At 39.4% G+C, this 24,535-nt stretch overlaps 1 protein-coding gene across 1 annotated transcript in view; it reads right to left on the bottom strand.

The window, feature by feature from the left end:
• PRDM1 (PR/SET domain 1) overlaps positions 1-23,255 on the bottom strand; it is an 89,319-nt gene extending 66,064 nt beyond the window's left edge. Inside the window, exons 1-3 of the mRNA XM_035109308.3 lie at positions 22,509-23,255; positions 21,686-21,796; positions 21,031-21,070 (exon numbers count right to left, since the gene is read on the bottom strand). The gene's annotated coding sequence lies outside the window, so the exon portion shown is untranslated. The remainder of the gene's footprint in view (positions 1-21,030; positions 21,071-21,685; positions 21,797-22,508) is intronic.
• Positions 23,256-24,535: the final 1,280 nt, after the last annotated feature.

The following is a 24,535-nucleotide window of genomic DNA, read 5'->3' as shown; positions in this document are numbered from 1 at the left end:
TGTGTGCTACTGGTCTGCGTGCATCTTTGAAGTGTCTCCTGAGATGCTGTTTTTTTATTATTTGTCCCTAGCAATCCATGTGAAGGTAACCACATGTGTAACAATAGGAAATCTATAAACTAATCGCCATTCCCAAAGCAACCCATGGTAGTCTTTGCTTTTCCTTTGCTTATTGCAGTTTTCTAGGCCAATTGCATTATTCACAGGCCAAAGGCCTCATAGGCTCTTCACAGAATTCTGTGTAACACTATATATATATATATAAAAGCAATTAGGAATAATGTATCCCAACTCTAATCATATTTACTCTGAAATAAGTTACACTGATTCCAAATGGGGATGGGTCTATCATTACACTGGAATGAAGGCCACCATAGTAGATTGATTGGTTTGTTTGCAAAAGGATCAATTTTCAGTCCCTGACATCCTGAATTTAAAAGACCTTAGGTGGCAAGATATCTGCCTCATATTTTAGACAGCTGCTGAACTGACTGGTTTCATTTTAATATTGGAGATATAACCCTTTTGTAGGAAAATAAGAATCCACTTCGCTTTTCATTGTATAAAGGCATATTTATTGTTTTATCTTTTCGTAAACCACTTTGAGGGCCGTTGCTTTTACAATCAAGTGGTGTATAAATTTTATGAAATAAAAAAATAAAAATATTGCCTAGGACAGCAGAATGGCACTCACCAGGGAGCTGCTGGGGAACTGCATTACCTGTCTCCCAGGAAGGACATTAGGTCAAAGGGGAAGGCCTACCTGGTCCTATCCGTCAAGTTTTTCCTCCTCAGTCTTTTTACAGTATGTCCATTAGATTGTGAGCCTACATGCAGAGACTGTCTTGTGTTTTAATATATGCACAGCATGCAAAAAGGCAGGGCTTTATAAGCATTAAATAAAAAATATATAAATAAGACTGCAGTTCTATATACTAGGGTGGTGTACAACAATAAAACACCATTAAGAACAATGCAGATAATTACTGAAGTTACTGGCTAATTAAACAGCTACAAAGGCCTGCTGGCACAGAAGTATCACCATCATTATTAGTGGCGGCAGCAGCAGTGCCTGTGTGCATGGCACTTAGAAATGTGGTTTGGATAGGGACCTTTCAATCTAAAAACCAGATACAGTATACCTGAAGGAGTGTCTCCACCCCCATCGTTCTGCCCGGACACTGAGGTCCAGCGGCGAGGGCCTTCTGGCAGTTCCCTCGCTGCGAGAAGCCAAAATAATAATAATAATAATAAATCCTTCCAGTAGCACCTTAGAGACCAACTAAGTTTGTCATTGGTATGAGCTTTCGTGCATGCACACTTCTTCAGATACCTTGTGGAAAGCCAAGTTACAGGGTACGAAGCAGAGGGCCTTCTCGGTAGTGGCACCCGCCCTGTGGAACGCCCTCCCACCAGATGTCAAAGAGAAAAACATCTACCAGACTTTTAGAAGACATCTAAAGACAGCCCTGTTTAGAGCAGCTTTTAATGTTTAACAGACCATTGTATTTTAATATTTTGTTGGAAGCCACCCAGAGTGGCTGGGAAACCCAGCCAGATGGGTGGGGTATAAATAAATTATTATTATTATTATTATTATTATTATTATTATTATTATTATTATACTGTACAAGGTAAACAAAAGAGGAAGGAGAAGGAAATGAAATTGTAGTAAATGAGAGGGGCAGGTTGGACAGATAGTTCAGCTGTACATAGTGGCTGTATCCAGAACTGCATGAACATAATGCAAGCTAATGCAGTGGATATTTCACTTTTCCTTCTCCCCTGCAGTCCCGTTTTTTGTTTTTTTAAATGGCATTTTAAAAATAAAGAAAATTAAAAAGTAGAGAAGAGAAGAGATGCTGCGGTTACCAGCATCAACCCTGGTGTGCTCCAGTATCCTCATGAATGCTGATCGAGGAGCTAATGCCAGACTGCTCCCCCTAACATATGCTCCTCTTTGGATGTCATGGGCTGCTGTGCTGTGGGTTCCTGAAATCTGGTCCTAGCTATAATGAGAATATTTGTAAACCAGGGGATTTTTATCTTTTATTTTATTTATTTTTGGTACCAGCATTCAACAGGTTCATTACTAACCCACTACAGAACCTTTAACTTCTGTGAGACAGTAGAGATATGGAGTTGCTGTAGACATGATGTTATAGAAAATTAGGCTGCGCATTTTAGGGGCATTTTTACCATAACACGTGATATATGCAATCCAGAATCGCCTTTTAACACCTGCCAGGCGCTATCAGCATCCTTAGCCTAAGGAGAGTTTATGAAGTTCAACCATTGTTTTCTCTCATTTAAATCCAGTGACCCTCTCCTAATGTCACCCTTGCTACAGTATTATCAGTGTTGATCGGAAGGGTCAATCCTTGCAAGATGTCACTAAATCAACATCCCTTCAGGGTCTCATTCTGAAGAGAGGATGTGTGCCTGCAAGTGACCTTTGGAGTTCAAAAAGCGGCTTGAGCAGAGATGCTGTACCATTTATCACTGTGGCCAGAGAGGGCATTTGCACAAGGTCCAAATGGCAGAGAAGGTCTGCTATGAACTTCCTTGTACTCTTTGTGCTAAATATAGGCTGCTTCTTAAAAAGATTCATTTTGCTGGGAGGAGGGGGGCGGGGGTGGCAGAAGGTGAGGTCACTGAAGTCACAGTAGTTACAGTCAATTCCAGAACGAACCCATGAACACACACACACACACAAACTGAGGGCATGTGTGGTTGTTATTAGCTGGGTTACAATAAATCTTATCTTTCACTTCAAATGTTTTGCTTTGGAAGTAGCTAAGTAACAAGCACTTCTTCCACTCATAGAGTGGTGGTGGGGGTGGGCAGAGAAGCAGAAAGAGGCAAAATGAACTCTTCATTTGCAAACAAACAAGGTTGGATCTGCTTCAAAAGCTGAGGGAGCTGAAGTACTTCTCACATGTCCTTTAAAGGAGATAAGAGACAAAACACAGCACCAACCATCAGTGCTTGTTTTCATGTCAATTCTGATTGAGGGAGCTGAGAGCAGTGAAAGAAACAGGTTGAATCTTAAGGGAAATTTAACACGGTCGGATGTAGCAACAACCAACTTGCTGTTACTGGGTAAAGGATATATGCCATGTGGAAAACTATTTTACATGTTTAAATAATGGCTCAAAAACAAACAAATAACCCCGACGAGAGGCAGTTATTAGAAACTGTTGGGAGTTGGTTCACAATGATCAGATATTATATCCAAATCAGATAAATATCTAGTGATTACTACTTTATAAAAGAGAATAAGCTAGACAGTGCTCTGATCTTAGGCTCTCTTCAACATTTTGAAAAATAACTGCTTAGGCGCTCAAGGCAATAATGTTTTTTTTTTAAAAAAACAACAACAACAGCATCACCACAGACCCTGCTAGGCCTCTGTCTGCAGTGTTTGCCAATTCTCAAAAACACTCTTATTTTGTTTGCTATTATTTAAGCTTTTTCTATAGAAACCAAAAGAATCACAAGTGTATCGGCTGCCTGAATATCAAAGAAATGAAGTAATGGCCTTTCCCCACAATTGCTGCTAAAACTAATGGAGGACGATTGATTAAGGCTAGAATCAGTATACACCCTTACTTGAGAGTAAATTGCATTGAACTCAATGGAACTTAGTAATGAGCAGGCACTGTAAACATGGGTGTCGGCAATATTTTTTCTAGGGAGTGGGAAGTAAACACTACAAATAAATAAGCAAACATAAATAACAGTGAGCTCTCTGTTTTTCCTTTGCAAGTGGGGCTTCCGACAACAGTTCTGGAAGTTGTTAGATCTGCTGACTGAGTGGCAGCAAGGCCTGGCCTCTAAAAAAAAACTTGTATTCCAAGTCTATCACTCTGATGCTTCTCAGTGGGTAGATCTGGCATCCAGACAATGTTGTTCCACTCACCACTGAAACTCTCAATGAAACCCTAAAACAAACAAACACTAGGCTAACAACAGAGGACGTCATTTAGAGGTTATCATAAACTACACCAACTCCCCACTACCACTAGCAAAATGAGTATAACAATACAGGTTTACTTTGCAGGGCTTGTATAACCCACATTGGCTCAGCCACAGCCCCACTCCTTGTCATATGCGTAGAATAATTATGAACCTTATCTGCAGTAGCATTGACAGAGTAATTTTTAAAATGTTAATAAACTTGGGGAAGTGCAGGGGGAGGGGGGAATGTAACATTTTTGTATTAAACAAGGCTGGAGTTAAAAAGACTTGTTATATTTGCTGCTACTGTTGATTTTTGTACTGACAAAATACTCTCTACTTATACCGTAGCTACACTAAGATCCTGAATAGCTGAACTGCTTTCCATAGGGCAGCAATCACCAGTTCACCAGGTAAGACCAGCAAAAAGGATTATGAACAATCCAGTAAGATCCTGCCCTACAAAGAAAGTGGGAACCCTTCCACCAGTGGTCCTAATTAGGGCTGGCAGGTGTCCTAATTTAGCCCATGAGGACATTTCCCCCAAACTACACCCAACTACCACACACCTGACATCATATCTGATGTCAGGGTGGGGCAGATATGGATACAGCTTCAACTGAAAAATCAGGAGCTTAGACTGAGTTGTTCACTGTTCTTTTGCAAGTGGAGATTCCCATCAGCTGACAGGGGGAATCAGCTGCACTGGGGAGTCCCCCCTGGGATTCTGTTTTGAAATAGTCTGCATTGACACTGCTTGCAAAATCAGAGCTTTATTCCCTGCAAATTAAAAAAGTTTAATTTTAGCAAGTATTATTAGCGCAAACAGCTTTGGACTAATAAGAGCATGCCTCTTTCAAGACAAATGCCCACTGTCAACTGGCATATTGCACTTTCACAGGGCTTGCTCCTGTGTAATGCAGTTTGCACTGAAACACTTGCTAAAACAGAGCTCAACACTATTTATCAGGTGATTGATAAGTAGGTGCTGCTTCTGCTGAGAAGTAACTCTCAGTTGTGTTCAATGAAACTTACTCTTTAGCATTTATATTTAAGAAATGTAGCACAAATCAACCAAACAAACAGTTGGAACATACACATCCAAATTTCTGTGTATGAGTAAAAAGAATCTAATTTACAGTATTTTCCACTGAGAGCAACATTTCTACCAATAAATCGTATACAGTACCCAAGTATACCCAATATGTTATATTGTGTGTTCCATATTCCCAGTAATGCATAGAAAATATCCTGAAATCTGAGAGCCATGTAGCTCACTGGGTGACCTTGGGTCGGCTACTGCCTCTCAGCATAACCTGTCTCTCAGGGTTCTGTTGAAGATAAAATTGGGTGGGGGAGAACCATGTATGTCACCTTGAGCTCCTTCGAGGAAAGGTGGGGTGTAAATGTAATAATAATTTTAAAATAAAAAAAAATATGATACCAAGTGTTTGCATATACTCTGAACATTTGTCAGAGGGAAGATAAATGGCACGAATGCCATTATCACATATTGAAGGATGTCCATTGCTTCAGAACCACTATTATTTCCTGACAATAGGAGTATTTGATAATCTGATCAGGTGAGTTCTTCATAAACTGCAACAAAATATGCTAAGAATATCATGCCCTTGTAACTTGTCGTATTATGTGTGAGGCCTTAGAAATATCAATTGGGTTGGATTTCTTATATAAAGTTGCTGCTAAAAAAAGAAAGAGAAAGAAATCACTTTAAACCAAACACTTTGCTTGATGGCTCCACTAATTACAGGCCACTGCTGTTCCTGCTGAGCTGAAGAAGGCTGATAGGCTTGTTGTCAAGCAGACAGATTTGCCACTGTTACCCATTAAGGGCTCCGCTTGAATGTAGACAGAGACATAGAAGAAAAACGTAAGAAAGCAGCATGTGCATAACCAAACAGGCGGCTGTAGTGAAAAGAAACCCCCTTAAGCCACTTTCTGCTTCATTAGCACATGAACACAAGGTAATTGAACACTTCATTCTCCCAAACAAGAGTTGAGATTCATCAATCATGGAAATGGAATTTTGATAAGGTGGTGTGCTGAAAAGTGGCCAAAAGTCTTCTTCAATTATTTAAACAAGAGATACAGAGACATGAATGTCAATATCCTGCACACAATGTCACCCTCACTACGAAGCTTTAAACCTATTATGAATTACTTCTTTGGAAACGATAAACATTTCAGAAAAAGGATTAAATGTAAACATTAAATGGAAATATTTTAATTAAATTGTTTCTAATACTAGGTATTCATTTTCCTTTTGGGGCTTTCCCATCCATTTAACTTGAGAAATTCTGGTTTTGGTTTTTACATTATCAACTGTAAGATTACTTGACATTCCAAACAATGTATTCACCAGCCTTCACCAGCCTGGTGCCCTCAAGTTGTTTTGGACTACAACTCCCATCATCTCCAACCAGGACATCCATAGTGGTGAGGATGATGAGAGTTGTAGTCTGAAACATCTGGAGTGCATCAATTGGCAAAGGCTGACATACCCTTACTCATGGAGAGGAAGTAAAAAAGTCTCATTTTCCCAATTCAGGCCTTCAGATGTTTTCCATGCACTAGATCAAGAGAGTACCAAACCTATGATTCTTAGACATTTAAAACCACTGGAAGGAATCACTGTAAATTAATAGAATTTAAACCAACATATTATTTTTTTAAACCAAAAGAGGCTTGGATGAGTAGACACAGTTAGCCAGTACTTTAAAGACCACTTGTTCCAATCAAATATATAATCTCACTTGCAAAGATAAAAAGAGACGATAGCACTTGGTCTTTAATAACTCATTGTTAAAGAGCCTTTTTGACTCATAGGAAATTACAGACTGTTTCTTACTTTTCCCAAAAGATTACTGCATTTACATTGTGGGAGAAAAATCACGCATAAGTATTTAAAGTGCAGGGGAGAGGATATTTACCGGTACCAGTAGAGGGCTGAGGGAAAAGCTGACAGACTTCAGTTTTCTGTGAACAATTGAATGTAGGTGGTAGACAATATGGAGGAGTGAATATCACATGCTTTATTACCTCAACATATCCTAGAACAAGGGTGGGGAGAAGAGAAATATGTATCAACTGGTAGATCTCTGGATTATTTGTTTAATGATAGCATCAACAAAATGACTTTTCCCAACTAAACCAGGCTGCTGCTTGGAAAATGAATAAAAATTATTTGAAATAAATAAATAAATAAACCAGGCTGCTGAAATTTTAAAGTAGGCTAAAATAACTCAGATTGGATTTCTGTGAGAAAAGATTACGAGCTCAGATCAGCTCTAGTACTGAAAACAAATTCCTACGCTCAACCTGCATTTATGAGTGCATAGTTGAATTATGGAATACATTCCCAATGAGAATGTGATGGCTACCAACTTGGATAGCTTTAAAATTCACAGAGGATAAGGCTATCAATAGCTACTACTCATGATGCTTTATGTTCTGAATTCCATTTGCTGGAAATTGAAGCTGTTCCATTCATATCCTGCTTGTGAGCTTCCCTCTGAGAAATGGATGTTTGTCCCTCTGAGAAATGGATGCTGGATTAGGTGGGCCTGATCCAGGGTGCTTGCTCCCTTTCCTAAAACTCTAGCATTTCTTCCTCCACCCATGACCATACACAAAACAAAGTACATGTGTCTAGTGATGAATGGGAAAGCTCATTTTCAGACAATACTACTAAGTGTGAGGAATCACAGTGAGACACTCCATGTTCTGTAGTTCTGTAGATGCTGCAAAACTGTTGACTTTCCGGGGAGCAAAGTGCACAGAATTAGGCACAGGTGATGAACCAGGGAAATGGAAGTATAAATACAAGGAGATAAGACAAACAAGCATCAGGGCCTCTTGAGACTTGCAGGTGAAGCTCTCAAAGCTTTTTTAAAGCTTTTCTCAATAAAGGTAAGGGTAAAGGACCCCTGGGCCATGTGAAATAAAGAGTTCCAATAAAAATGAAAACAGGCAAGGTGATCTGCCCAAATATTATCTGTTGTGAATCTAGTGCTTACTAGAGTTGTTGGTTTAATAAGTATCAGGCTAGGTCACTTTGTCAGTTTAAAATAAAACCAGCTTTAAAGACAAAAAATGAAAGAGCATAAAAGCACAGTTGACTACTGAACTATGCTCAATAATGTTTCACACACGATTTTGCTGTTAATTGGCTGCTTCTAAATGTTCATACTAAAAAAAAACAGCCCCGTGGCCACCAACTACACTTGTTATACATAGTATGTGTGAAAAATTGTCCAATGGAGACCAGAGCTGGCCGAATACATTTTGCTACCTGAAGTAAAAAGACAAGGTGGCAGCCTTCTCCAATTCTATGTGCAGAAGCTAACTAGACTGGCAGTTGAATATCTTATAAAATATTGCTGACAGGACAGCATATTCTACCACACTTGTGGGAAGAAGAATAGTGCAGAATACGCAGGGTAGGCCAAGTGGCACACACAGTTCTGTCCTCCAACATTGTGCTGCTGCTGCTCCTACCATTAGGCATCAGTGTGGCTAAAGGTAGGACTGGTCCTGACTGAAAAAAGTAATGACTAGAGAAATTCAAGACATCACTCAATGGAAAGTAGGTGAGCAAAAGTGAGACCAGATTGCTAATATTGATTCTGTCAGTCTGAATAATTTCTCAGTGAAGAAAAACAAGAGTTGCCTTTTCTCGCTAACAATAATTTTTATTTCCTGTCTGCAACGTAAAATATCCATGGGGAAAGAGAAAGTTGTTAAAGGACCATGTCCTCCTCCTCCTCCTCCTCCTCCTCCTCCTCCTCCTCCTCCTCCTCCTCCTCCTCCTCCTCCTCCTCCTCCTCATTATTATGTTGCTGAATTCTCTTGTACATAAGTAGGAAAGAGGGGGGAAAATTCCTTCAGTAGCACCTTAAAGACCAACTAAGTTTTTATTTTGGTATGAGCTTTCGTGTGCATGCCCACTTATTCAGATACAAGTAGGAAAGAGATTATTGATAGTCATATACTGCAAATTGGTTGTCATTATCCAAAATGTTGTCTAATTAGAACTATTAGTTGATACCTTGAGTCACTGGAGAATAATTTTCTCTTCGTCTTTAATTATAGTTAAGTTATTCTCCCCAGCCTGGACAAAAAAGCAAATGCAAGCAAGTGCGTAATGTGGCCCCCATGCATTCAGAGTTGATCCAAGTACAATGTCTATTTATGAAAAATGAAGCATTTCAATGAGGAAAAAATTAATGCTGACACCAGGGGACAATTCACTTTCGGTGACTTCTGTGGGGCCACACCCGTTTACACCCCATTTAAAAAAATCTTGATTCATAGTGGCCTTAAATCCATTACAAAATGTGAGAGAGAGTTGGATGGATGGGTGAACTTATTATATTGCTATGAAAAAGTAGACGCTGTTTAAAAAGCACAAATACTCTCTATGATTAATTTTTTTAAAAAATACTACATGTTTTTGAAAGTTCCGAGTTCAGTTTTGCTTGTGTTCCATGGCATTCTCTCTCCCCACCCCACATATTAAACAGAGCCATATACATAAACTGAGTGTTGGGATTAATTAAGGCTTTGCATGGAGTGCTAAAAGCCTTACCCATTCACAATATGCTTTATTGCAAGCTGTAAGAAAACTGGAAAGCAATCATCTGTTTCTATTTGGGTTTTTGTGGGGTGGTCTTGCCAGTGGTTTTGTTTTAGGTCTACTTTTTTAAAAGTTCTCTTAACAATATAAGTTAGTTAAACTCATCAACCTTTTCAATGTGATTAGTTTTGATTGAAAGATTAGCCAGTTAAAGAATGCGATTATGAAATACTCATTTCCAGTTTCTCTTTTCTTTTTTTCTTATCGTGTGTCAGTCTACTCCATCCTGAATTGATTAAACCCACGCTAGATAATACCGGTAGAACTTTGAAGAGGAGGGGGGGGGAAATCCTTGCACAACTGGTTTCTGGTTATGACCATCTTTTAGTGAAAGCTTGCTAACAATGAGAGAAGTTGAAAGGTCAGGGTGGATAAGCTAGTAGCCCCTTTCTCCTTCTCCACCCCCTCCACATCAGCAACACTTTCCAGGGTTTGACTATAATTACTGAGAATAAAAATACACGAAAAACTACTTCTGCATTATAGATTCACAGGTGTGCATTCCTAAAATAGTTATAACAGCAGCAAAAACATTCCCTTCTCTCTTTGTATGGCAGCGAATAACCACATGGTTGAATTCAGCAAAGCCATAAACAGAGACCTGTTGAAATCAATAGACTTGCTAGCATGACTTGGTAGGATTTAACTCAACGTATACCTTATTATAGGGATGTGGGTGGCGCTGTGGTCTAAGCCACTGAGCCTCTTGGGCTTGCCGATCAGAAGGTCGGCGGTTCGAATGCCCGCGATGGGGTGAGCTCCCATTGCTCGGTCCCTGCTCCTGCCAACCTAGCAGTTCGAAAGCATGCAGTGCAAGTAGATAAATAGGTACCGCTTCGGCGGGAAGGTAAACGGTGTTTCCATGCACTGCTCTGGTTTGCCAGAAGTGGCTTTGTCATGCTGGCCACATGACCCGGAAGCTGTCTGCAGACCAACGCCAGCTCCCTTGGCCTATAGAGTGAGATGAGCACCGCAACCCCAGAGTTGTTCGCGACTGGACCCAACGGTCAGGGGTCCCTTTACCTATACCTTATTATATAAAAACATACCGCCTCACTAATGATACAGACTGTAGAATATCGTTTCAGCAACTGAGTTATCAATCAGGAAAATCCTTGTTCCAATCAAAGAAAAGGCACTATCTCTCAGCCTCAGTAACAATACTGACTTACAGGATTGTTGCAAGGATTCTGTGAACTCATTTCTGTTTTACTGCTACCACTGGACCAATGAACTACAAATGAACAATGAGTAGCTTGGTAACTATGCAAACATATTGAAACTTGGGGAAGATTCTTCCATGCATCTTAACTGGAACTCCCCTCCTCTCAGTCCCATGGAATTCAAACAGTGTACTGTAACATGTTTCACTTCATACAGGTTTTCTTTTGAGAGGTCTACCCGAACACACATTATTTTAGAACAACTCTACAATTCAGTTATTCTATACCAAAAATGTCCTCACACCTCAATGCAGCAATGCTAGTCCCAATTCCCAGGCCTTGTTTTGATTTTTCTGGCGTTCACTTGAAGCAATATAAAAATGTACCAACACTTGTATGACTAGACTCTATGGCAGGACCAAAAAAGAAAAAGCGAGAAGGACGCTCTACATTACCACCTCAAATTCATAGAAAAGCTGTACATAGCCTGATGTCTTATACATTAAGAGCAAACTCAATATTCACATGTGAAATGCATAGATAAAGTGCATAGCCAAGTGTGGACTAATTCCAAAACATTTTGTAGCAGGTCCCACTGGTACTGCTACATGGTACAGTATACCGGGACACGGGTGGTGCTGTGATCAAAACCACTGAGCCTCTTGGCGTTGTCAATCAGAAGGTTGGTGGCTCAAATCCACGCGATGGGGTGAGCTCCCATTGCTCTATTCCAGTTTCTGCCAACCTAGCAGTTCAAAAGCATGCCAGTGCAAGTAGATAAATAGGTACCGCTGCGGTGGGAAGGTAAAGGGCTTTCCATGCGCTCTGGCTTCTGTCATGGTGCTCTGTTTCACCAGAAGTGATTTAGTCATGCATGCCACAACACCCAGAAAGCTGTCTGGGGACACTGCACCCCATAATCACCTTGGACTGAACCTAACCATCCAGGCGTTCTTTAACTTTTACCTTTTTACTGCTACACATATATTATCAGTGCTAGGACAGTGCTGATACCGTAAACAGAAAGATTCTCATACATAACACAAATTATTTCCACCTGCTCCTTCCGCTTGCTTCAATATGTTCATGTGAGTGAACACCACAGCATACAGAAGGGCGGTTAGTGGAACTGGGAGTCCTCTTTCTGCATCCATTCCTCTACCCACAATATACTTGTTTGTTGACCAAGGAGAGAGGGTAGACTGGAGGAAGATATGGGAGGTGCACACATACCTTTTTCTTGTAATGCCCTGGTGCAAAGCTTGTATGCATGCCCATTTAAAACCCATTGTAGGAAGGGGTGGGGAGCAGGGTTCTATAATCCCATATCTGCCTTAAGGTACCCTGTCCCCCTCAAGAAGTTGTTGAATTTCCTATCAACCCCAGTCAGCATGGCAATCAGTCAGAGGTGATGACAGTCCTAGGAACATCTGGAGCACGACAGGCTCCCCACAAAGAATACATACGCTTCTTACTTTGAATGTGCAGTAATCTGATTCAACATTTCTTTCGGTGTAGGATGTTGTACAATATATGCAAACTACCAAAATAGTTTTATAACTAGGATCTCCCTTTCCTTTAACTGAAAATATTTTTGGAAACTACCTCCCCTGGAAAAAAATTGTTCAGTAAATTTCCATTTCCTTGGACCACCATAAAAAGCAAACTGTTAAAAAAGAAGAAGCACACAGCATATTTTCCAAGACTCATGCAATAAGTCTTCTGTTTTAGGCGATGGATATTTTAAATAAAAACATGGAAAGAAAATAATGTATAACTTTTCCCTACCACAAAGGTCAGGCTTTCCCCCCCTTTTTCTTTTGAAGGCTTATGAATAGGATAGTACTTTATACTCTTATTATAAATACAATAGAGATAAATGGCCTAAACAGAAAATTAAAAAGTAGAAATATCAGTGGAGAAACAGTTATTCCCATTTCTTACTATCTTAGGTGAGATGTAATTTTGGGGGGGCAATTTAATTTCTTTTAACCGGACAGCAACCTCCTACTATTTTTTGTGATTTCATGTTTTTTTATTTTAAAAAAGGAATCTGCATAAATCCACAATGCCTTAGGCCGTTTGAAGAAACACTTAGGTTGGAACAGCAGCTTCTAATTTCAAAGAGCACCTATTGTCTCCTTCAGCTTTGAATGACAAAAAGGGGACAGAAAGCTAGTACCTGGATTTAACATCAGATAATCATTGGGAAATCCTATCCACCAACTTTAAATCACCTTATAAAACACAGCCTATATAAAAAGATGATTTATAAAGCTAATTTTGACAGGCAGGCCAGGAGACACACAGGGAGGTGTCGTCGTATTTTAGTTAAGACAGATTTTAGATAACACGTTTACCCTAGAAAAACAGATTGAGATTCATTGCAAGTTCCCAAATCAGTTTCTCACTGCTGTCAAGGGGGTGGGGGAGTTGGCTGGAATCCAGAAAGATACTTTAGGCACACTCATGCACTTGAGCATGTCCTGTGGTATTATTGTCTTCCACCCCTGCCCTGGGAAAAGCAAAAACAACCAAGAGGGTTGTGGCACCTTAAAGACAACACATATTATTATGGATTTTTTCTTTGGCTCCGGGTTGGGACAAAATAAGCTATCCATACACCTATATCACCAACAGTTTTTGACAATCCCCCTCAGTTCCAAAAGTGTTTTGCGCTGTGTATGTGGGATTTGTGGGTCGAGTAGGGCAAGTTGTGCTGCTCAGAAAACACAAGCCGAAACCATGCGTGAGCATGCAAAAGTTGTTGGTTCTTTGGATCCTGGCCAACTTAAGAACATCTTGTGCACACTGTCACTTTTAAGCTGGATTTCATCGCAGAAGGCTGACCAAAATTAAAGCGATGCAGCTCAGTCTGTTGTTCCATTTTATTATTGTGCGAAACACTGTGGTGTTTCTTTCTGTAAATTAAAATTAATAACAACATGCATCCCTTTCTTAACCAGTCCTCCATCCAACTTCCTATGGGACTGGTTGAGTGGAAAATGGAAAAGTTCTGGTGTATCTTTTTGCAACACTTATGCAACATTGCTGCCGTTTGCACTTTTTTTTTTTTTAAAGGTTTAGGTCCATATTCCTCATTCAGAGACTCCTTCAGGCACTGGTATATTGTTATCGTATTTTGTGTTTCTCTTAATTATGATTTTTAGACCTTTTAATATTTTTATTCCTATAAACAATATAAATGTGTGATACTTTACCATTTTTATAAATGCACAATTATGAAACTATTTTATAGAAATTTTATTTCCTTTAAATGTATCTTGTTTGCTTGTAGGAGTAAAACAATCAGTAAACTACACTGACACCTTTTTATATAGAGACATTTATTAAAAGTAAACCATTTATAAATCTTTATGAATAAAAACAGACTTTTAAATTACTCTATTAGTTAGGAGGCCTAGTTCGCAGGTCACATTTGACTATAGTTTAGTGTGAATGAGCAGTGTACAGGTTGTGCATCTATGTTTGACTATTGTTTAACATTTAATATAATAATAATAATAATAATAATAATAATAATAGTAATAGTAATAATAATTTATTTATTTATACCCCTCCCATCTGGCTGGATTTCCCCAGCCACTCTGGGTAGCTTCCAACAGAAAAATAAAACAAAATATTTATTTATTTATTTATTTATTTAAGAATCACTTCCCATGAAACATCCCAAAGTGATATAACACAATGTGTGAACACAGCTCAAGACTTTTGCTTTATCAAAGCAAGCAGCATTGCAAATGGTTTATCTTATCTGTCAAATTTAGTTTACATGTTCTGTACATTTTTGTCAAAAGCCATATTGATAGGCAAAACATATAAATCCATGCCACTTATCTTAAACTCATATGGTCTTGTTTAGTCAGAGATGTTTGAAAAGAGAGAGAAAGAGATATTGAACACTAAATAGGTTTTAGAAATGCAACAAAATTGTGAGACTACAGTACTCATTCATTACTTTACCAGAACATTATTGCAGTTTGCTAGGCTAAGTAAAAATTCAAGATGGGTATGGTTCAGTTTTTTTTAAAGGTCATGGATTTATGAAGTGAACATAATATTTAGGAAATGGTCACACAATGCTGAGTTTTTGGAAGCTAGTTCTGCACTCCTGGGCTTTATCTCTCCACCTTCACCAGCCACAACTAGGCAGGTAGCAAGTGAAACTAAACAATGTTTTCAAACACCTTGTAATATAACCGGATCCAGGAATCTGAACTCCCTTTGTGAGGATATTAAATCATACGGTTAAGGGGAATCTGTTAAGCTTATATCCTTTTTGCATTGTTTTGTTTCTGTGAGATCCAAGCCTTGGACAGTCCCTATGCTTAAAATGGGTGGATTCCAGCTTATGCCCTTGGAGTCATGAATGCACTTTTAATCCAACAGAGGAGGGGAAGCAACTGACTGCCAATTCCTTCTTCCCTAGGCATTCCTTCATGCCACCTTCCATCCTATCCTGAAAGTTCCCCAACAATTCTCTCAAGCTGATTTTGGGGAGGCTGGGAAGGAGGAGGCAAAAATCCTATTCTAGTAGAAGACACTTTGTTGCATTGAAAGACCTTTAATTGAATGAAAGGGCAGAAAGTGGATTCCATCCAGTGTAGTATCTTTTTGAAACATCATCAGTGTCAACATGTATGAAATAAGCAAATATTTATTTGCACAGAAAAGTTATATTATGTTTTCATGTGTACATACATCAAGAAGCAATAAAGGAATGCAAGGAATATACAAGCAAGAAAGCAAGCAAGAAAACAAACAAACAAACAAACAGCACAACACCAATCTGATATGAAATATCGGACTATTCCATAGGACTAGACGTTGAAGTCTGAGTTAGTACTATTAAAATATATTATTTCAAGACAAGGAACACACAGGTAGGCTATCCTGAAACAGAATATTTTTGGACCACAGATTAATCTCAGGGTCTATATTGTTATTTATCATTAAAACAATCTACCACATCAAGAAAAAACAGACTCTTGCCATGTATCATTCATTGCAATAGGACATAGTTATAAGTCTATTGTTTTTGGCTAGGAGAAATTCAATTGTTTGTTGAAAAATCTGTGACAGCAAGAAGTTGTTTGGGGTTTCTTCTCCCCCTCCTTATAAACAGAGTAACTCCACAAATATTGGGAAATCCTCTTGCACATATTTTCCAAAATTTCAAAATGTTAAACTAAATGGAAGATTGTTATAATAATATATATACGACTGCAGATAGTATTTAGTGTAGCCGTAAAAGAGGTAAGAGAATAAAATGACCATCATGAGAAAGAGCAAAAACAGATAATTTATTTAAAGAATGCATGAAATTGCCCACTTGGTATTTTTCAGACACAGGTACTGCAATATTATACACTGTATTTTCCCCCTTTTTACAGTTTCACTGAAAACTTACTATTAGGAAAGCAGATAAACAGAAAAAAGGAAGGTTGATAGTGATACCTGCTTTCAAATAAATATATATATAATATATCTTTCCCACAAGACACTTACCCTTCAAAAGCCTTTCTCTTTTGCATTTTTCCTAATTAACATTTTTCAAGTAAATTGATCATTTAAAGTACACATTAATTAGGGTTATTCCTAATTAAAACTAGATACTCTGAAACTGCTAAGACTTGTTTTCACAATTCTTGTCACAAGTACTCAAAACCTAACAGAAATAAATAATGCCTCCATTTGTTTCCTATTGACCTATACTTTTCTTAGTACAGAAGGTTTACAAATTGGGAGTCTTGATTTATTTTAACCCATAGTGGTTGTGACAATTCAAAAAGGATGTTTTCCTGAACTAATGCAGACAAATTTTTGCAGAGACAGGCTTATGTACTGGGCAGTCCCTAAACTCTATTACATCAAACAAGCTGATAATAAGAGGGTTGCCAACATGAGTGTTTAGGAACCTTTAATCACAAACACAGTATTATCAGGAAACCACTTATAACACACCTACATCTGGTAAACTAGACGGGGCTGGAGCGCTTCTAAATATATAGAAGCTACTATTCAGGTGTGATTAAAAATGTCTGACTTTAAGGAGGGCACAAACTTTGAACGGCTTTTAGGGGGATTATAGAAGATATGATTAATGTAACATATGCCTTAGCCTAAAACAAAAGTCAACCAATGACTGCATAGGTAAGGTGAATGAGGAGGGGAGATGGAAATCCTCCTTTTATGCTTGTATGCTTCTGGAATGCAGATTGAAAGATCATAGCAAAACTTTAATGTATTGGCAAATACATTAAAGGAAAACAGTTTAATCCTAGAACAAATACAAGACTAACCTACTCTGATATTAGTCTCTCTCTACATACATCACTTCCAATCAAAATAGGAAAATTGATACCAACCAAGGATTAAGTCCAAGATTTCTACAATGCACCTTGCCAATCGAAAAACAATTCACTTATGAATTGAAATTTCTACTGCGGTTAATGTAAATATTATCCCAGCAGTTATTGTCCCATCAAGTAAACACTAGCTACCAAGTATGCTTTTCATTTTCATAGTACATACATATCTAATCATTTCCAACTTTCCATAAGAGACAATTATTGTAAAACTTTCTATCAGTTGCTAAATTGTGATTCTTACTAATTATAACCAAGCTATAACCCAAGGGAGAAGATGCACGCTGTGGACATAGGACCACCATTCAAAACAAATTTATATTGCAGGTTTTGAAGGCTGCTTGGTATGCAGTGGCTAAACATCAGCAGGGCTTCCCTCCAGGGATGGCTAGCAGCAGAATGAACCTTGCAAAGGGGCTAGAATGGGAGTTCCCAAGCTGTGGTTTATGAGATGCTTTCAGATGGAATGTGGCACATGTTGGCATTAAATATTCCTATTGATTTAAAATTGTATTACCGTACTTCTTTTGCTTCTTATATGTATTTTATTGTGTTGCTATTTGAATTCAATATCAGGAATGAAAAGCAAAAATAATACTATTTAAAAAATCATACAGCATTTTGAACAGCACATTACAATTGCTGTAACAGGCAGAAAAATAATTACGTGGTCTGCCAAGACTCTCAGCAATTTTCAAGTGGTTAATGGGATAAACTGTTTGGAAACCAATGGGCTAGCACCACAATTAGGAACGTTTTACATCGGCCACATGGAATCATGTACACTTATGGATTTTACCTCTGCATTTCCCATGTCTTGTATAAATCAGCCCTGTGTGCTCCACAGGGCATTTTAATTTTGTTTCGTACCAACTTGCTTTTGAAATTCAAAAGGGAGTATCAAAAGCAGTTTGTGATGAGGCCAAAAAGTCTGCTATGTACTGTAATGTGTAATCTCTTCACTGCATTTGGGGGGGGGGAATCGAGTGTAGCGCAATTTAACTTCTGTTATACCGGTAGGAATGATTTCCTAAGAGCAATGCTAATCTAATAAATTGTTATGGCAGAGACCATTAACACGCTCATCAGGAAGTATATTGTACTTCTATTTAAATATTATTAGGGCTTGTGGCAAAGGATCAGTACTACTGCAGCACCTATCTTGTTTCATGCTTAGGCACATGCCTTGTGGACTGAAAAGACAACCCAAACACAGAATAATTGGAGAAGCAAACATTTGTTTAGCATTCAAACTAAGAAGGAAAAGGCACCAATTTTAAAGAAACTGAGATGATTACCAGCAGAAAAAGGAAACAAGGAGGGTGGGGAGGCTGCAGGGGAAAAAAGAGATACAGAGCAGTAACACTGCTCAACTTGTAAAACCAATACTCAGTGACAGCGATTTACCACAGGTTGCCTTTAAGTAGCGAAAACGATGGAAAATAATCGACATGCTATTTAAACCTTCCAGTGCCAAGAAAATAAATTATGTTGATTTACAATGCTTACACGCACAGTTATCAGATATTTATATTCATATCAGATGGAATCACTTAGAGAGCAGTCTACCAACCACAAACTCTGATCATTTCAAAGGGGCTTATGCTGAAGGCTTGTCCAAATTAGATGGATTGCACCTCTTAATCTGTAGCACCAGGGAATGAAATTAATACTTCTGCTATACAAGAGCAATTACATTTCCCGTATGGATTTTTGTTGTTGTTGTTTGCCTTGGTAATTACATGGTTGCATTTCAGTGCCAATTACATCAGACACTGTATATGAGTTTGTTAAAAAAATAACAAGAACAAAACAAAAAAAAACATTTTTACTCCCAGGCCTTCTGTAAAAATCTACTGTAAACCTCTGTTAAGCAACTATACATCTTCATTTATTTATACTCTATTACAAGCAGATCTTTGATAAGTTTTCACTCTTGCGTGTTAGACTAAATATTGTTACATTTGATTGACCGCATCATATTGTGTTGGGTGGCAATAAAATTACTTCTTAGTCATATCAAAGATCAATAATGGGACATTTAGCCCAGTATTGGCTCATTGCAACTTGGTAGTAATCTATTCAAGTTAATGCACATTTGTACACGTAATACAATCTCTAGAGCAATATTGAAATATTTACAACTATTAAAATTGATAGTGTTTACTCAGATGAATTTAGAAAAAAACAACCTTTTTTAATGTTCTTCTTGCAGGGAACTGAGCTATGTATTCAATGAGACTAAGCAGGTAATTCATTACATTTTTTTCAGTCAAAGTGTGACTTAGAAACTGTTACATAATTGTTTTAGGTAACATTTCTGTAGCATGCATTCCTGTATTAACAAAGCAGATGCATCTTCCTAAGTAACGCCTAATTTCTGAAATCTTGCATCAGTAGAATTTTGCTATTACAGTAATTCCAGTTAAATCAGATTTATACCATTATATATTCTGCACCATTCACCAAGTTGTCAAATTAATAAATATTAAGTTGTTTGCTCTGTATTAGTCTACTAAAGATAGTGTTTTGAGGGGTAAAAAATGTTTCCAAAAGCAAATATGTCTAAAGGTACGAACAATAATTTTAAAAATATGAAAAAGTGTTGAAAATGGTATTTATTTTAATGAAAATTGGCACAGAAATATAATGAATCAAATAAACATAAGTATAAATTACTTTTCAACTATCATATGTAGATCATATTTGTCAAATAATTTGCAATCTTCTGCTACAGCATCAAGACTAAATTAATTTTTCCCCCTCACCTACAGTCGAATTCTCTTGAGCAGGCAGTTTAGAACTGAGCCAATATTTCAATTGTACATAGGATTGCAGCCTACTCATAAATCAGTAATCCCCATTGAACTCAAGACTTACTCATGAGTAAGCACACACAGGATTGTAGGCCACACACAGCCGGATCTTGCACACATATATATTCAAAAGGATATCCATCCCACTATGTTAAATGGAACTAACTTTCAAGGAAGTGTGGCTGGACTGCAGCCTCCGCTTATTAAAGTCAACTACTGTATGATAAAGACTTGATAGATAATATTATCCATGTGATTTTACACTGCTTAGATTGGCTTCATGCCCAAATTCTTCAGCTCAGTAAATGAGTCCACTTGCTGTTGGCAGCCACAGCCACGTGAAAATTAAAAATTAAATGAATGAAACTTAACTGCAGCTGAACAAAATGTAACAGATAATCTTTACAGTATATACTGACAATAAACAATGTCATTTGTTATGATTTGCCCCACTAGGACACAAAGAAGCTACCAAAGAACCTTCCGAGACACTTTATTTTTGGCTACAGTCCTATGCAGTGACAGACGATAGCAGCTTAACTACGCACTAGCCTGCAGCCATTGAATAATCCATTAGAAACAACTATGTTAAGTACTCTCATATTAAAATATATTAAGTATGATTTATTGGTCCCTGATGAACAACTCTAGAGCTTTCAGTAGTTCTGATACTGAAGACAGTGAGCATGTACGTTTACACCACAACGAAAAGTTTATTTTACTTCAACTCCTAGGTGTCAAGATGGACACTTTAATTAAGATACCAATAATTAATATGTGTTCCTTTTCATTCCATTTCTCAATTATGTACTTCCAAAAAAAGGGGGGGCAGCACTCACAGACTACAGTGTTTAATACACAGTGTTAAAATGTGTATAAATAAAGGAAATAACATATTTGCTAAATACATTGTAGCTAATTTGTTTTTATGAAATGCATCTTCTTGTTCAGGAGATCAGCTAAACAAACAGAGAAAGTTAACAGCGATAGTAAGTAGCCACATGTCATGGCCTTGATTTTTAATCTTTGGTTAAAGCATGTCTTACCTTTTCAAAATCTTCTTTTTTGGGGTTTCAAGCAAATGATCTAAGGGGAAAAGCAAACAGAATCCTAATAGAACAGAATATAATTTTCACTCAGCCACTTTCTTTTGCAGCCCCCCCCCCCCGCTCTGTCCCCACTTCACATTTCAAACCAGTTAATTCCCTACTGTTTGAACAATACAAACAGGATGTTTCCTGTTGACATATTATTCTTACTGGTCAACAGTAAAGTCTTCCATTTCCTAAATAGCACGGCCACAAATTTTATCTGCCATAATCTTGCAAGGAGAGCAAACAAAAATGGGAAAGGCCAGAGAAATCTCAAATTCATTTATAAATTCCCAATAAAGGTTAATAGTTAAACTCCTTGTCTCTCCCACATGCTCCACCCTCCTGCACGAATGGATGGTGCCTTGAAGGAATTAAATGTTTTTGTTCTCTCTTTTTACCAGAAGCCAGACGAAAGTGCCACCATCTCCACTTTTATTTATGGGTTGAGCAACAGCGGTTCCTCAAAAATCACACGTTAATCCTAGAGAGACTGACTGCCCTAAACTAACAGATCTGATATGTGAAATACATTTGAATCAATATTTCTTTTTCTTTTTAACAAAAAGAATCCTTCCCTGCTCCCCACCTCCAGCAGAAAACATCCCACCTGCTCCAAAATGCAGTAGGATTTCAAGAAAGGATTTCAAGATCTTCCCGGTGGTTTTTTCTTCAGGTGGATTCTTTGGACGCCTCCCCCCTTCGGTCTGGAGCTTTAGACCTGAAAAACAAACACCTCTATTGAATTCAAAGTAAGCTTTGGTGGGGTCTGAGTTAATTCTCTATCAGACAGCAAGTCTCAGTGTCTGGTTACACAAACACACCTTCACTGAGGTTGGAGAGAGGTTCCTTAGAAACCAAAAAATCAGAAAAAACAAAGATGAGGGTAGACATACCTATGACAAACTTAGTTGGTCTCTAAGGTGCTACTGGAAGGATTTTTTTATATTTTGTTTCGGGGGGAAGGTTTTTTTTTTAAAAAAAAAGTTTAAAAACCAAATACCAAACCCCCACACACCCAGCCTGATGATCCAAAAACGCGAAAATAAAAAGGAAGGCTGTGATCTTAAGCGTGCACCATTGGAAGCAAGTCTCTTAATCACAGGTAAATTAAGTAAACGGCACATGTGCGCAGAAAGTATTTAAGTTCACAATTCTTGCAGCCTATCCGTTAAACTCTAAGCTTTGCCCGACGAGGCGGTCTTGTGCAGCGCGGTCTGCTCAGGAGTGAACCTGATGGAATTCCCAGGCACGTGCGAACAGGAAGTTTAATAAACACGCATCTTCCACCCAGAGCCCCGTGCCTTTCCTCCCACTCCATTCCCGATTAACTTCAGGATCAGACGCGCTGGACAACCGACCCCCGACCCCCACCCCGCAATGCCAGCATCAATCATCATGCATCCACACGAGCAACCACCGGGGCGACTTACCCGACTCTTCCCACTAGGCTGTGTCCCAAGAGCAGGAAGCCCCGGCCCCATCTCCCTAGCAGGCAAATGCAGCATCGCGCACAAAGCGCGCCAAGACGCCGGCAGCCGCTGCTCTGGCACAGTCCGCCGAGCTCGCAAACAGGGACCAAGGCGCGCGAGGAGAGAGGCGGAGGGTGGGCCGGGAAGAGCGAAGCTGGAGAGGAGCAGGAGGAGGTGGGCACCGTGCTGCCCCTACGCTTCCCCTCCTGGGATATTGAGGGTTATATAGAGGCTCTATTATATCTCGGCTGGAAGAAGCCCCAGTCAGACATGTGTGGAGAACATGAGGCGTCCTCGTTCTCCTCCGAGGAAGGGGCAGCAGCTTCCCTGCGAGCGGAGGTTCCCTCTCATGCCCTCTGCTTCCCGAGTTGACGAGGCGGGTTCTCTCGCTCGCTCGCTCGTACACACAAGACCCCCCCGCCCGCCCCCGCGTGCTCGCGTGCGTGAGAGGACCCCTGCGAGCGTCAGCCTCGTGGGTGGGTGGCGAAGAGGAGAGCGAGGCGACGCACACAAGCGGGGCACTTCAAAGCCGCCTTTTGGTGCGCGCGGGGTGTGTGGGAAAGAGGGGCAGAGGCGCAGCTGCGAGCCTTCGCGGACAAGCTCGCTCAGCACAAGCCACCACGCGCCCAGCTAGCTATTCGCCCGGGCAGTCTAACATTGACAGTGGTGTGTGTGCGTGTGCGTGTTGTTGTTGGGTTTGCTTTTTTTTGCCTTTTAGTTTAAAAACACACTCCACATTCCTTCCCAAATCCCCCTCTGATTGGGCAGTTTCTCGTCTGTCACGTGCCACTCTCTTCACCCCACCCCCCGCGCGCTTTCCTGTTTAGGGGAAGCAGGAGTGGGGGGGGAGCTACTTGATTCATTCACTTTCACTTTGGTTCGTCAGGCTTGATCCTGAGGGAATTCAGACGGGGAAGGGGGAGGGAAGGAAGGGGGGCGTTGGTTGGTTTTCTTCGCTGGGGAAATGACACTGCAGTTTCTTTTTTTCATTGGGAAAGAAACGGGCGTAGGGAAGGTCTTCGTTTACATAATAAGCCTCAATGTGATACGTCGAGGTGAACTCTGGTTGCCAACGCTGTTGAGGAGGGAAGTCTTCAGGCCTGAGACATTTGTGACCCGCTTGCCTTGGATTTGGGGAACTACTTAACCCCTGCTAGGCACGCAGCGGCTTTTCTCACGAGGTGCCCCAACCCCCTTGTCCTGGTCGACTGACAAACATGGCTGGGGGCATGTGTCAGAAATAGTTTAGGCCTTTTCCCATATCTCTCTATCTCCCCTCCCCTCCTTTTCCTCCTGGGTTTTTACAAGGTGTACAGCTAAGGTGTGTATAGCCCTGCCTGCTCTGGGAAAGGTTTCAGACTTTGCAGGGACTTCCCACCTTATAGAAGTGTACCTGTGAAGCAGGATAGTACCGTACATATATTCCACAGTGCCTCTGAATTTTCTACTTCGCATCCTTGAGCCAGCCAGCATGATTGCATGTGTGCATTTTTACTCCATGTCAATATGCGAGGCTGAATATTCTGTATTCCAAGTGCAGACAGAAAAAGAAAATTTTAAAATCCAGGCTTAGAGCCTGGTAGACATGAATGGTAAATGCTGGAGGGATGGACGAGTTAGTAGTGGGAAGTTTAATTAATGCTTTTAATAAGACCGACTTTGATAGAGATAAGGCTTCCTTTCTCTTTGGAGAGTAATTTATCAAACAATATGCCCTAAGGGTGTGATAAACATAATTAAGAAGTTGAAGTGCCTTGCCCGCTGGATTGCATGAGATACAGTTAACAAATCACATGGAATGTACCTTATATACCTAATGAAACCATTGCTCCATCTACCGTAAGTTGTTTTACAAACTGCTAACTTTTTCAAAACATTACCACATTTTATTTTATTTTTATTTTTGAAAAGACCAAATTTTAAAGGGTTTCACCATGTCTGTCAACATCATAGTTCCAAACAACATGACTTGCACTTCAGAAATGAAA

This window comes from Zootoca vivipara, chromosome 3 (assembly GCF_965207765.1).
Source record: "Zootoca vivipara chromosome 3, rZooViv2.hap1.1, whole genome shotgun sequence".
NCBI lineage: Eukaryota > Metazoa > Chordata > Lepidosauria > Squamata > Lacertidae > Zootoca > Zootoca vivipara.
The sequence above is the reverse complement of the archived record's forward strand: the minus strand, read 5'-3'. Positions and strand labels throughout refer to the sequence as shown.